A 9,649-nucleotide genomic window follows, 5' to 3' on the forward strand; every position below is an offset into this window, starting at 1 on the left:
GCTAAAAGGGGCGGTTTCCTTCAGCGGTTGCGGCTATCAGCAGCGTTCTCACCTGATTCCTCACGTCATCGTACACCAGCTATAAAGACAGCGACCTATCGCCTTCGGCTTCACTTGGCAGCGGCGACGATAAACGGCGAGCACCAACTTACTCTGTTCTGCGTATTGCTGCAGATTGCCTTTCACCGTCTGAACTTGGTGCTCTCAACCAGTTGACTGCACGAGTGTGACAAGCGTTGGCTTGCCTTTACCGGCTAAAAGGGGCGGTTTCCTTCAGCGGTTGCGGCTATCAGCAGCGTTCTCACCGGATTCCTCACGTCATCGTACACCAGCTATAAAGACAGCGACCTATCGCCTTCGGCTTCACTTGGCAGCGGCGACGATAAACGGCGAGCACCAACTTACTCTGTTCTGCGTATTGCTGCAGATTGCCTTTCACCGTCTGAACTTGGTGCTCTCAACCAGTTGACTGCACGAGCGTGGCAAGTGTTGGCTTGCCTTTACCGGCTAAAAGGGGCGGTTTCCTTCAGCGGTTGCAACTATCGGCGGCGTTCTCACCTGATTCCTGACGTCATCGGACACCAGTAATAAAGACAGCGACCCATCGCCTTCGGCCTCACTTGGCAGCGGCGACGATAAACGGCGAGCACCAACTTACTCTGTTCTGCGTATTGCTGCAGATTGCCTTTCACCGTCTGAACTTGGTGCTCTCAACCAGTTGACTGCACGAGCGTGGCAAGCGTTGGCTTGCCTTTACCGGCTAAAAGGGGCGGTTTCCTTCAGCGGTTGCAACTATCGGCGGCGTTCTCACCTGATTCCTGACGTCATCGGACACCAGTAATAAAGACAGCGACCCATCGCCTTCGGCCTCACTTGGCAGCGGCGACGATAAACGGCGAGCACCAACTTACTCAGGTCTGCGTTTTGCTGCAGATTTCCTTCCACCGTCTGAACTTAGTGCTCTCAACCAGTTGACTGCACGAGTGTGACAAGCGTTGGCTTGCCCTTATCGGATAAAAGGGGCGGTTTCCTTCAGCGGTTGCGGATATCGGCGGCGTTCTCGCCTGAATCCTGACGTCATCGGACACCAGCTATAAAGACAGCGACCCATCACCTTCGGCCTCACTTGGCAGCGGCGCCGATAAGCGGCGAGCACCAACTTACTCTGGTCTGCGTGTTGCTGCAGATTGCCTTCCACCGTCTGAACATAGTTCTCTCAACCAGTTGACTGCACGAGCCTGGCAAGCGTTGGCTTGCCCTTACCGGCTAAAAAGGGCGGTTTCCTTCAGCGGTTGCGGCTAACGGCGGCGTTCTCACCTGACTCCTGACGTCATCGGACACCAGCTATAAAGACAGCGACCCATCGCCTTCGGCTTCACTTGGCAGCGGCGACGATAAACGGCGAGCACCAACTTACTCTGTTCTGCGTATTGCTGCAGATTGCCTTCCACCGTCTGAACTTAGTGCTCTCAACCAGTTGACTATACGAGTGTGACAAGATTTGGCTTGCCCTTACCGGCTAAAAGGTGCGGTTTCCTTCAGCGGTTGCGGATATCGGCGGCGTTCTCACCTCATTCATGACGTCATCGGACACCAGCTATAAAGACAGCGACCCATCGCCTTCGGCCTCACTTGGCAGCGGTGACGATAAACGGCGAGCACCACTTTACTCTGTTCTGCGTATTGCTGCAGATTTCCTTCCACCGTCTGAACTTAGTGCTCTCAACCAGTTGACTGCAAGAGCCTGGGAACTTTTACCGGCTAAAAAGGGGCGGTATTCTTCAGTGGTTGCGGATATCGGCAGCGTTCTCACCTGATTCCTCACGTCATCCAACACCAGCTATAAAGACAGCGACCCATCGCCTTCGGCCTCAATTGGCAGCGGCGCCGATAAACGGCGAGCACCAACTTGCTCTACTCTGCGTGTTGCTGCAGATTGCCTTTCACCATCTGAATTTAGTGCTCTCATCCAGTTGACTGCACGAGCGTGGCAAGCGTTGGCTTGCCCTTACCGGCTAAAGGGGGCGGTTTTCTTCAGCGGTTTCGGCTATCGGCGGCGTTCTCACCTGATTGCTGACGTCATCGAAGACCAGCTATAAAAACAGCGACCCATCGCCTTCGGCTTCACTTGGCAGCGGCGACGATAAACGGCAAGCACCAACTTACTCTGCTCTGCGTGTTGCTGCAGATTGCCTTTCACCGTCTGAAATTAGTGCTCTCAACCAGTTGACTGCACGAGTGTGGCAAGCGTTGGCTTGCCCTTGCCGGCTAAAAGGGGCGGTTTCCTTCAGCGGTTGCGGCTATCAGCGGCGTTCTCACCTGATTCCTCACGTCATCGAAGACCAGCTATAAAGACAGCGACCTATCGCCTTCGGCTTCACTTGGCAGCGGCGACGATAAACGGCGAGCACCAACTTACTCTGTTCTGCGTATTGCTGCAGATTGCCTTTCACCGTCTGAAATTAGTGCTCTCAACCAGTTGACTGCACGAGTGTGACAAGCGTTGGCTTGCCCTTACCGGCTAAAAGGGGCGGTTTCCTTCAGCGGTTGCGGCTATCGGCGGCGTTCTCACCTGATTCCTAACGTCATCGGACACCAGCTATAAAGACAGCGACCCATCGCCTTCGGCCTCACTTGGCAGCGGCGACGATAAACGGCGAGCACCAACTTACTCTGCTCTGCGTGTTGCTGCAGATTGCCTTTCACCGTCTGAAATTAGTGCTCTCAACCAGTTGACTGCACGAGTGTGGCAAGCGTTGGCTTGCCCTTGCCAGCTAAAAGGGGCGGTTTTCTTCAGCGGTTGCGGCTATCAGCGGCGTTCTCACCTGATTCCTGACGTCATCGAAGACCAGCTATAAAGACAGCGACCCATCGCCTTCGGCTTCACTTGGCAGCGGCGACGATAAACGGCGAGCACCAACTTACTCTGTTCTGCGTATTGCTGCAGATTGCCTTTCACCGTCTGAAATTAGTGCTCTCAACCAGTTGACTGCACGAGTGGGGCAAGCGTTGGCTTGCCCTTACCGGCTAAAAGAGGCGGTTTCCTTCAGCGGTTGCGGCTATCGGCGGCGTTCTCACCTGATTCCTAACGTCATCGGACACCAGCTATGAAGACAGCGACCCATCGCCTTCGGCCTCACTTGGCAGCGGCGACGATAAACGGCGAGCACCAACTTACTCTGCTCCGCGTGTTGCTGCAGATTGCCTTTCACCGTCTGAAATTAGTGCTCTCAACCAGTTGACTGCACGAGTGTGGCAAGCGTTGGCTTGCCCTTGCCGGCTAAAAGGGGCGGTTTCCTTCAGCGGTTGCGGCTATCAGCGGCGTTCTCACCTGATTCCTCACGTCATCGAAGACCAGCTATAAAGACAGCGACCTATCGCCTTCGGCTTCACTTGGCAGCGGCGACGATAAACGGCGAGCACCAACTTACTCTGTTCTGCGTATTGCTGCAGATTGCCTTTCACCGTCTGAAATTAGTGCTCTCAACCAGTTGACTGCACGAGTGTGACTAGCGTTGGCTTGCCCTTACCGGCTAAAAGGGGCGGTTTCCTTCAGCGGTTGCGGCTATCGGCGGCGTTCTCACCTGATTCCTAACGTCATCGGACACCAGCTATAAAGACAGCGACCCATCGCCTTCGGCCTCACATGGCAGCGGCGACGATAAACGGCGAGCACCAACTTACTCTGCTCTGCGTGTTGCTGCAGATTGCCTTTCACCGTCTGAAATTAGTGCTCTCAACCAGTTGACTGCACAAGTGTGGCAAGCGTTGGCTTGCCCTTGCCGGCTAAAAGGGGCGGTTTCCTTCAGCGGTTGCGGCTATCAGCAGCGTTCTCACCTGATTCCTCACGTCATCGTACACCAGCTATAAAGACAGCGACCTATCGCCTTCGGCTTCACTTGGCAGCGGCGACGATAAACGGCGAGCACCAACTTACTCTGTTCTGCGTATTGCTGCAGATTGCCTTTCACCGTCTGAACTTGGTGCTCTCAACCAGTTGACTGCACGAGCGTGGCAAGTGTTGGCTTGCCTTTACCGGCTAAAAGGGGCGGTTTCCTTCAGCGGTTGCAACTATCAGCGGCGTTCTCACCTGATTCCTCACGTCATCGAAGACCAGCTATAAAGACAGCGACCTATCGCCTTCGGCTTCACTTGGCAGCGGCGACGATAAACGGCGAGCACCAACTTACTCTGTTCTGCGTATTGCTGCAGATTGCCTTTCACCGTCTGAAATTAGTGCTCTCAACCAGTTGACTGCACGAGTGTGACAAGCGTTGGCTTGCCCTTACCGGCTAAAAGGGGCGGTTTCCTTCAGCGGTTGCGGCTATCGGCGGCGTTCTCACCTGATTCCTAACGTCATCGGACACCAGCTATAAAGACAGCGACCCATCGCCTTCGGCCTCACTTGGCAGCGGCGACGATAAACGGCGAGCACCAACTTACTCTGCTCTGCGTGTTGCTGCAGATTGCCTTTCACCGTCTGAAATTAGTGCTCTCAACCAGTTGACTGCACGAGTGTGGCAAGCGTTGGCTTGCCCTTGCCAGCTAAAAGGGGCGGTTTTCTTCAGCGGTTGCGGCTATCAGCGGCGTTCTCACCTGATTCCTGACGTCATCGAAGACCAGCTATAAAGACAGCGACCCATCGCCTTCGGCTTCACTTGGCAGCGGCGACGATAAACGGCGAGCACCAACTTACTCTGTTCTGCGTATTGCTGCAGATTGCCTTTCACCGTCTGAAATTAGTGCTCTCAACCAGTTGAATGCACGAGTGGGGCAAGCGTTGGCTTGCCCTTACCGGCTAAAAGAGGCGGTTTCCTTCAGCGGTTGCGGCTATCGGCGGCGTTCTCACCTGATTCCTAACGTCATCGGACACCAGCTATGAAGACAGCGACCCATCGCCTTCGGCCTCACTTGGCAGCGGCGACGATAAACGGCGAGCACCAACTTACTCTGCTCCGCTTGTTGCTGCAGATTGCCTTTCACCGTCTGAAATTAGTGCTCTCAACCAGTTGACTGCACGAGTGTGGCAAGCGTTGGCTTGCCCTTGCCGGCTAAAAGGGGCGGTTTCCTTCAGCGGTTGCGGCTATCAGCGGCGTTCTCACCTGATTCCTCACGTCATCGAAGACCAGCTATAAAGACAGCGACCTATCGCCTTCGGCTTCACTTGGCAGCGGCGACGATAAACGGCGAGCACCAACTTACTCTGTTCTGCGTATTGCTGCAGATTGCCTTTCACCGTCTGAAATTAGTGCTCTCAACCAGTTGACTGCACGAGTGTGACTAGCGTTGGCTTGCCCTTACCGGCTAAAAGGGGCGGTTTCCTTCAGCGGTTGCGGCTATCGGCGGCGTTCTCACCTGATTCCTAACGTCATCGGACACCAGCTATAAAGACAGCGACCCATCGCCTTCGGCCTCACATGGCAGCGGCGACGATAAACGGCGAGCACCAACTTACTCTGCTCTGCGTGTTGCTGCAGATTGCCTTTCACCGTCTGAAATTAGTGCTCTCAACCAGTTGACTGCACGAGTGTGGCAAGCGTTGGCTTGCCCTTGCCGGCTAAAAGGGGCGGTTTCCTTCAGCGGTTGCGGCTATCAGCAGCGTTCTCACCTGATTCCTCACGTCATCGTACACCAGCTATAAAGACAGCGACCTATCGCCTTCGGCTTCACTTGGCAGCGGCGACGATAAACGGCGAGCACCAACTTACTCTGTTCTGCGTATTGCTGCAGATTGCCTTTCACCGTCTGAACTTGGTGCTCTCAACCAGTTGACTGCACGAGCGTGGCAAGTGTTGGCTTGCCTTTACCGGCTAAAAGGGGCGGTTTCCTTCAGCGGTTGCAACTATCGGCGGCGTTCTCACCTGATTCCTGACGTCATCGGACACCAGCAATAAAGACAGCGACCCATCGCCTTCGGCCTCACTTGGCAGCGGCGACGATAAACGGCGAGCACCAACTTACTCAATTCTGCGTTTTGCTGCAGATTTCCTTCCACCGTCTGAACTTAGTGCTCTCAACCAGTTGACTGCACGAGTGTGACAAGCGTTGGCTTGCCCTTATCGGATAAAAGGGGCGGTTTCCTTCAGCGGTTGCGGATATCGGCGGCGTTCTCGCCTGATTCCTGACGTCATCGGACACCAGCTATAAAGACAGCGACCCATCACCTTCGGCCTCACTTGGCAGCGGCGCCGATAAGCGGCGAGCACCAACTTACTCTGGTCTGCGTGTTGCTGCAGATTGCCTTCCACCGTCTGAACATAGTTCTCTCAACCAGTTGACTGCACGAGCCTGGCAAGCGTTGGCTTGCCCTTACCGGCTAAAAAGGGCGGTTTCCTTCAGCGGTTGCGGCTAACGGCGGCGTTCTCACCTGACTCCTGACGTCATCGGACACCAGCTATAAAGACAGCGACCCATCGCCTTCGGCTTCACTTGGCAGCGGCGACGATAAACGGCGAGCACCAACTTACTCTGTTCTGCGTATTGCTGCAGATTGCCTTCCACCGTCTGAACTTAGTGCTCTCAACCAGTTGACTATACGAGTGTGACAAGATTTGGCTTGCCCTTACCGGCTAAAAGGTGCGGTTTCCTTCAGCGGTTGCGGATATCGGCGGCGTTCCCACCTGATTCATGACGTCATCGGACACCGGCTATAAAGACAGCGACCCATCGCCTTCGGCCTCACTTGGCAGCGGCGCCGATAAGCGGCGAGCACCAACTTACTCTGCTCTGCGTGTTGTTGCAGATTGCCTTCCACCGTCTGAACATAGTGCTCTCAACCAGTTGACTGCTCGAGCCTGGCAAGCGTTGGCTTGCCCTTACCGGCTAAAAAGCGCGGTTTGCTTCAGCGGTTGCGGCTATCGGCGGCGTTCTCACCTGATTCCTGACTTCATCGGACACCAGCTATAAAGACAGCGACCCATCGCCTTCGGCCTCACTTGGCAGCGGTGACGATAAACGGCGAGCACCACTTTACTCTGTTCTGCGTATTGCTGCAGATTTCCTTCCACCGTCTGAACTTAGTGCTCTCATCCAGTTGACTGCACGAGCGTGGCTAGCGTTGGCTTGCCCTTACCAGCTAAAAGGGGCGGTTTCCTTCAGCGGTTGCGGCTATCGGCGGCGTTCTCACCTGATTCCCTAACGTCATCGGACACCAGCTATAAAGACAGCGACCCGTCGCCTTCGGCCTCACTTGGCAGCGGCGACGATAAACGGCGAGCACCAACTTACTCCGCTCTTCGTGTTGCTGCAGATTGCCTTCCACCGTCTGAAATTAGTGCTCTCAACCAGTTGACTGCACGAGTGTGACAAGCGTTGGCTTGCCCTTACCGGCTAAAAGGGGCGGTTTCCTTCAGCGGTTGCGGCTATCGGCGGCGTTCTCACCTGATTCCCTAACGTCATCGGACACCAGCTATAAAGACAGCGACCCATCGCCTTCGGCTTCACTTGGCAGCGGCGACGATAAACGGCGAGCACCAACTTACTCTGTTCTGCGTATTGCTGCAGATTGCCTTTCACCGTCTGAACTTGGTGCTCTCAACCAGTTGACTGCACGAGCGTGGCAAGCGTTGGCTTGCCCTTACCGGCTAAAAGGGGCGGTTTCCTTCAGCGGTTGCGGCTATCGGCGGCGTTCTCACCTGATTCCTAACGTCCTCGGACACCAGCTATAAAGACAGCGACCCATCGCCTTCGGCCTCAATGGGCAGCGGAGCCGATAAACGGCGACCACCAATTTACTCTACTCTGCGTGTTGCTGCAGATGGCCTTACACCGTCTGAACTTAGTGCTCTCAAGCAGTTGACTGCACGAGCCTGGCAAGCGTTGGCTTGCCCTTACCGGCTAAAAGGGGCGGTTTCCTTCAGCGGTTGCGGCTATCAGCGGCGTTCTCACCTGATTCCTGACGTCATCGAAGACCAGCTATAAAGACAGCGACCCATCGCCTTCGGCTTCACTTGGCAGCGGCGACGATAAACGGCGAGCACCAACTTACTCTGTTCTGCGTATTGCTGCAGATTGCCTTTCACCGTCTGAACTTGGTGCTCTCAACCAGTTGACTGCACGAGCGTGGCAAGCGTTGGCTTGCCCTTACCGGCTAAAAGGGGCGGTTTCCTTCAGCGGTTGCGGCTATCGGCGGCGTTCTCACCTGATTCCTGACTTCATCGGACACCAGCTATAAAGACAGCGACCCATCGCCTTCGGCCTCACTTGGCAGCGGCGACGATAAACGGCGAGCACCACTTTACTCTGTTCTGCGTATTGCCGCAGATTTCCTTCCACCGTCTGAACTTAGTGCTCTCAACCAGTTGGCTGCAAGAGCCTGGCAGCCTTTACCGGCTAATAAGTGGCGGTATTCTTCAGTGGTTGCGGATATCGGCGGCGTTCTCACCTGATTCCTCACGTCATCGGACACCAGCTATAAAGACAGCGACCCATCGCCTTCGGCCTCACTTGGCAGCGGCGACGATAAACGGCGAGCACCAACTTACTCTGTTCTGCGTATTGCTGCAGATTGCCTTTCACCGTCTGAACTTGGTGCTCTCAACCAGTTGACTGCAAGAGCCTGGCAGCCTTTACCGGCTAATAAATTCTTCAATGGTTGCGGATATCGGCGGCGTTCTCACCTGATTCCTCACGTCATCGGACACCAGCTATAAAGACAGCGACCCATCGCCTTCGGCCTCACTTGGCAGCGGCGCCGATAAACGGCGACCACCAATTTACTCTGCTCTGCGTGTTGCTGCAGATGGCCTTACACCGTCTGAACTTAGTGCTCTCAACCAGTTGACTGCACGAGCCTGGCAAGCGTTGGCTTGCCCTTACCGGCTAAAAGGGGCGGTTTCCTTCAGCGGTTGCGGCTATCGGCGGCGTTCTCACCTGATTCCTAACGTCATCGGACACCAGCTATAAAGACACCGACCCATCGCCTTCGGCCTCACTTGGCAGCGGCGACGATAAACGGCGAGCACTAACTTACTCTGCTCTGCGTGTTGCTGCAGATTGCCTTTCACCGTCTGAACTTGGTGCTCTCAACCAGTTGACTGCACGAGTGTGACAAGCGTTGGCTTGCCCTTACCGGCTAAAAGGGGCGGTTTCCTTCAGCGGTTGCGGCTATCGGCGGCGTTCTCACCTGATTCCTAACGTCATTGGACACCAGCTATAAAGACAGCGACCCATCGCCTTCGGCCTCACTTGGCAGCGGCGACGATAAACGGCGAGCACCAACTTACTCTGCTCTGCGTGTTGCTGCAGATTGCCTTCCACCGTCTGAAATTAGTGCTCTCAACCAGTTGACTGCACGAGTGTGGCAAGCGTTGGCTTGCCCTTGCCGGCTAAAAGGGGCGGTTTCCTTCAGCGGTTGCGGCTATCAGCGGCGTTCTCACCTGATTCCTGACGTTATCGAAGACCAGCTATAAAGACAGCGACCCATCGCCTTCGGCTTCACTTGGCAGCGGCGACGATAAACGGCGAGCACCAACTTACTCTGTTCTGCGTATTGCTCCAGATTGCCTTTCACCGTCTGAACTTGGTGCTCTCAACCAGTTGACAGCACGAGCGTGGCAAGCGTTGGCTTGCCCTTACCGGCTAAAAGGGGCGGTTTCCTTCAGTGGTTGCAACTATCGGCGGCGTTCTCACCTGATTCCTGACGTCATCG

The sequence above is a fragment of the Amblyomma americanum genome, chromosome 8 (assembly GCF_052857255.1).
Source record: "Amblyomma americanum isolate KBUSLIRL-KWMA chromosome 8, ASM5285725v1, whole genome shotgun sequence".
In the NCBI taxonomy this organism is placed as follows: Eukaryota; Metazoa; Arthropoda; class Arachnida; order Ixodida; family Ixodidae; genus Amblyomma; species Amblyomma americanum.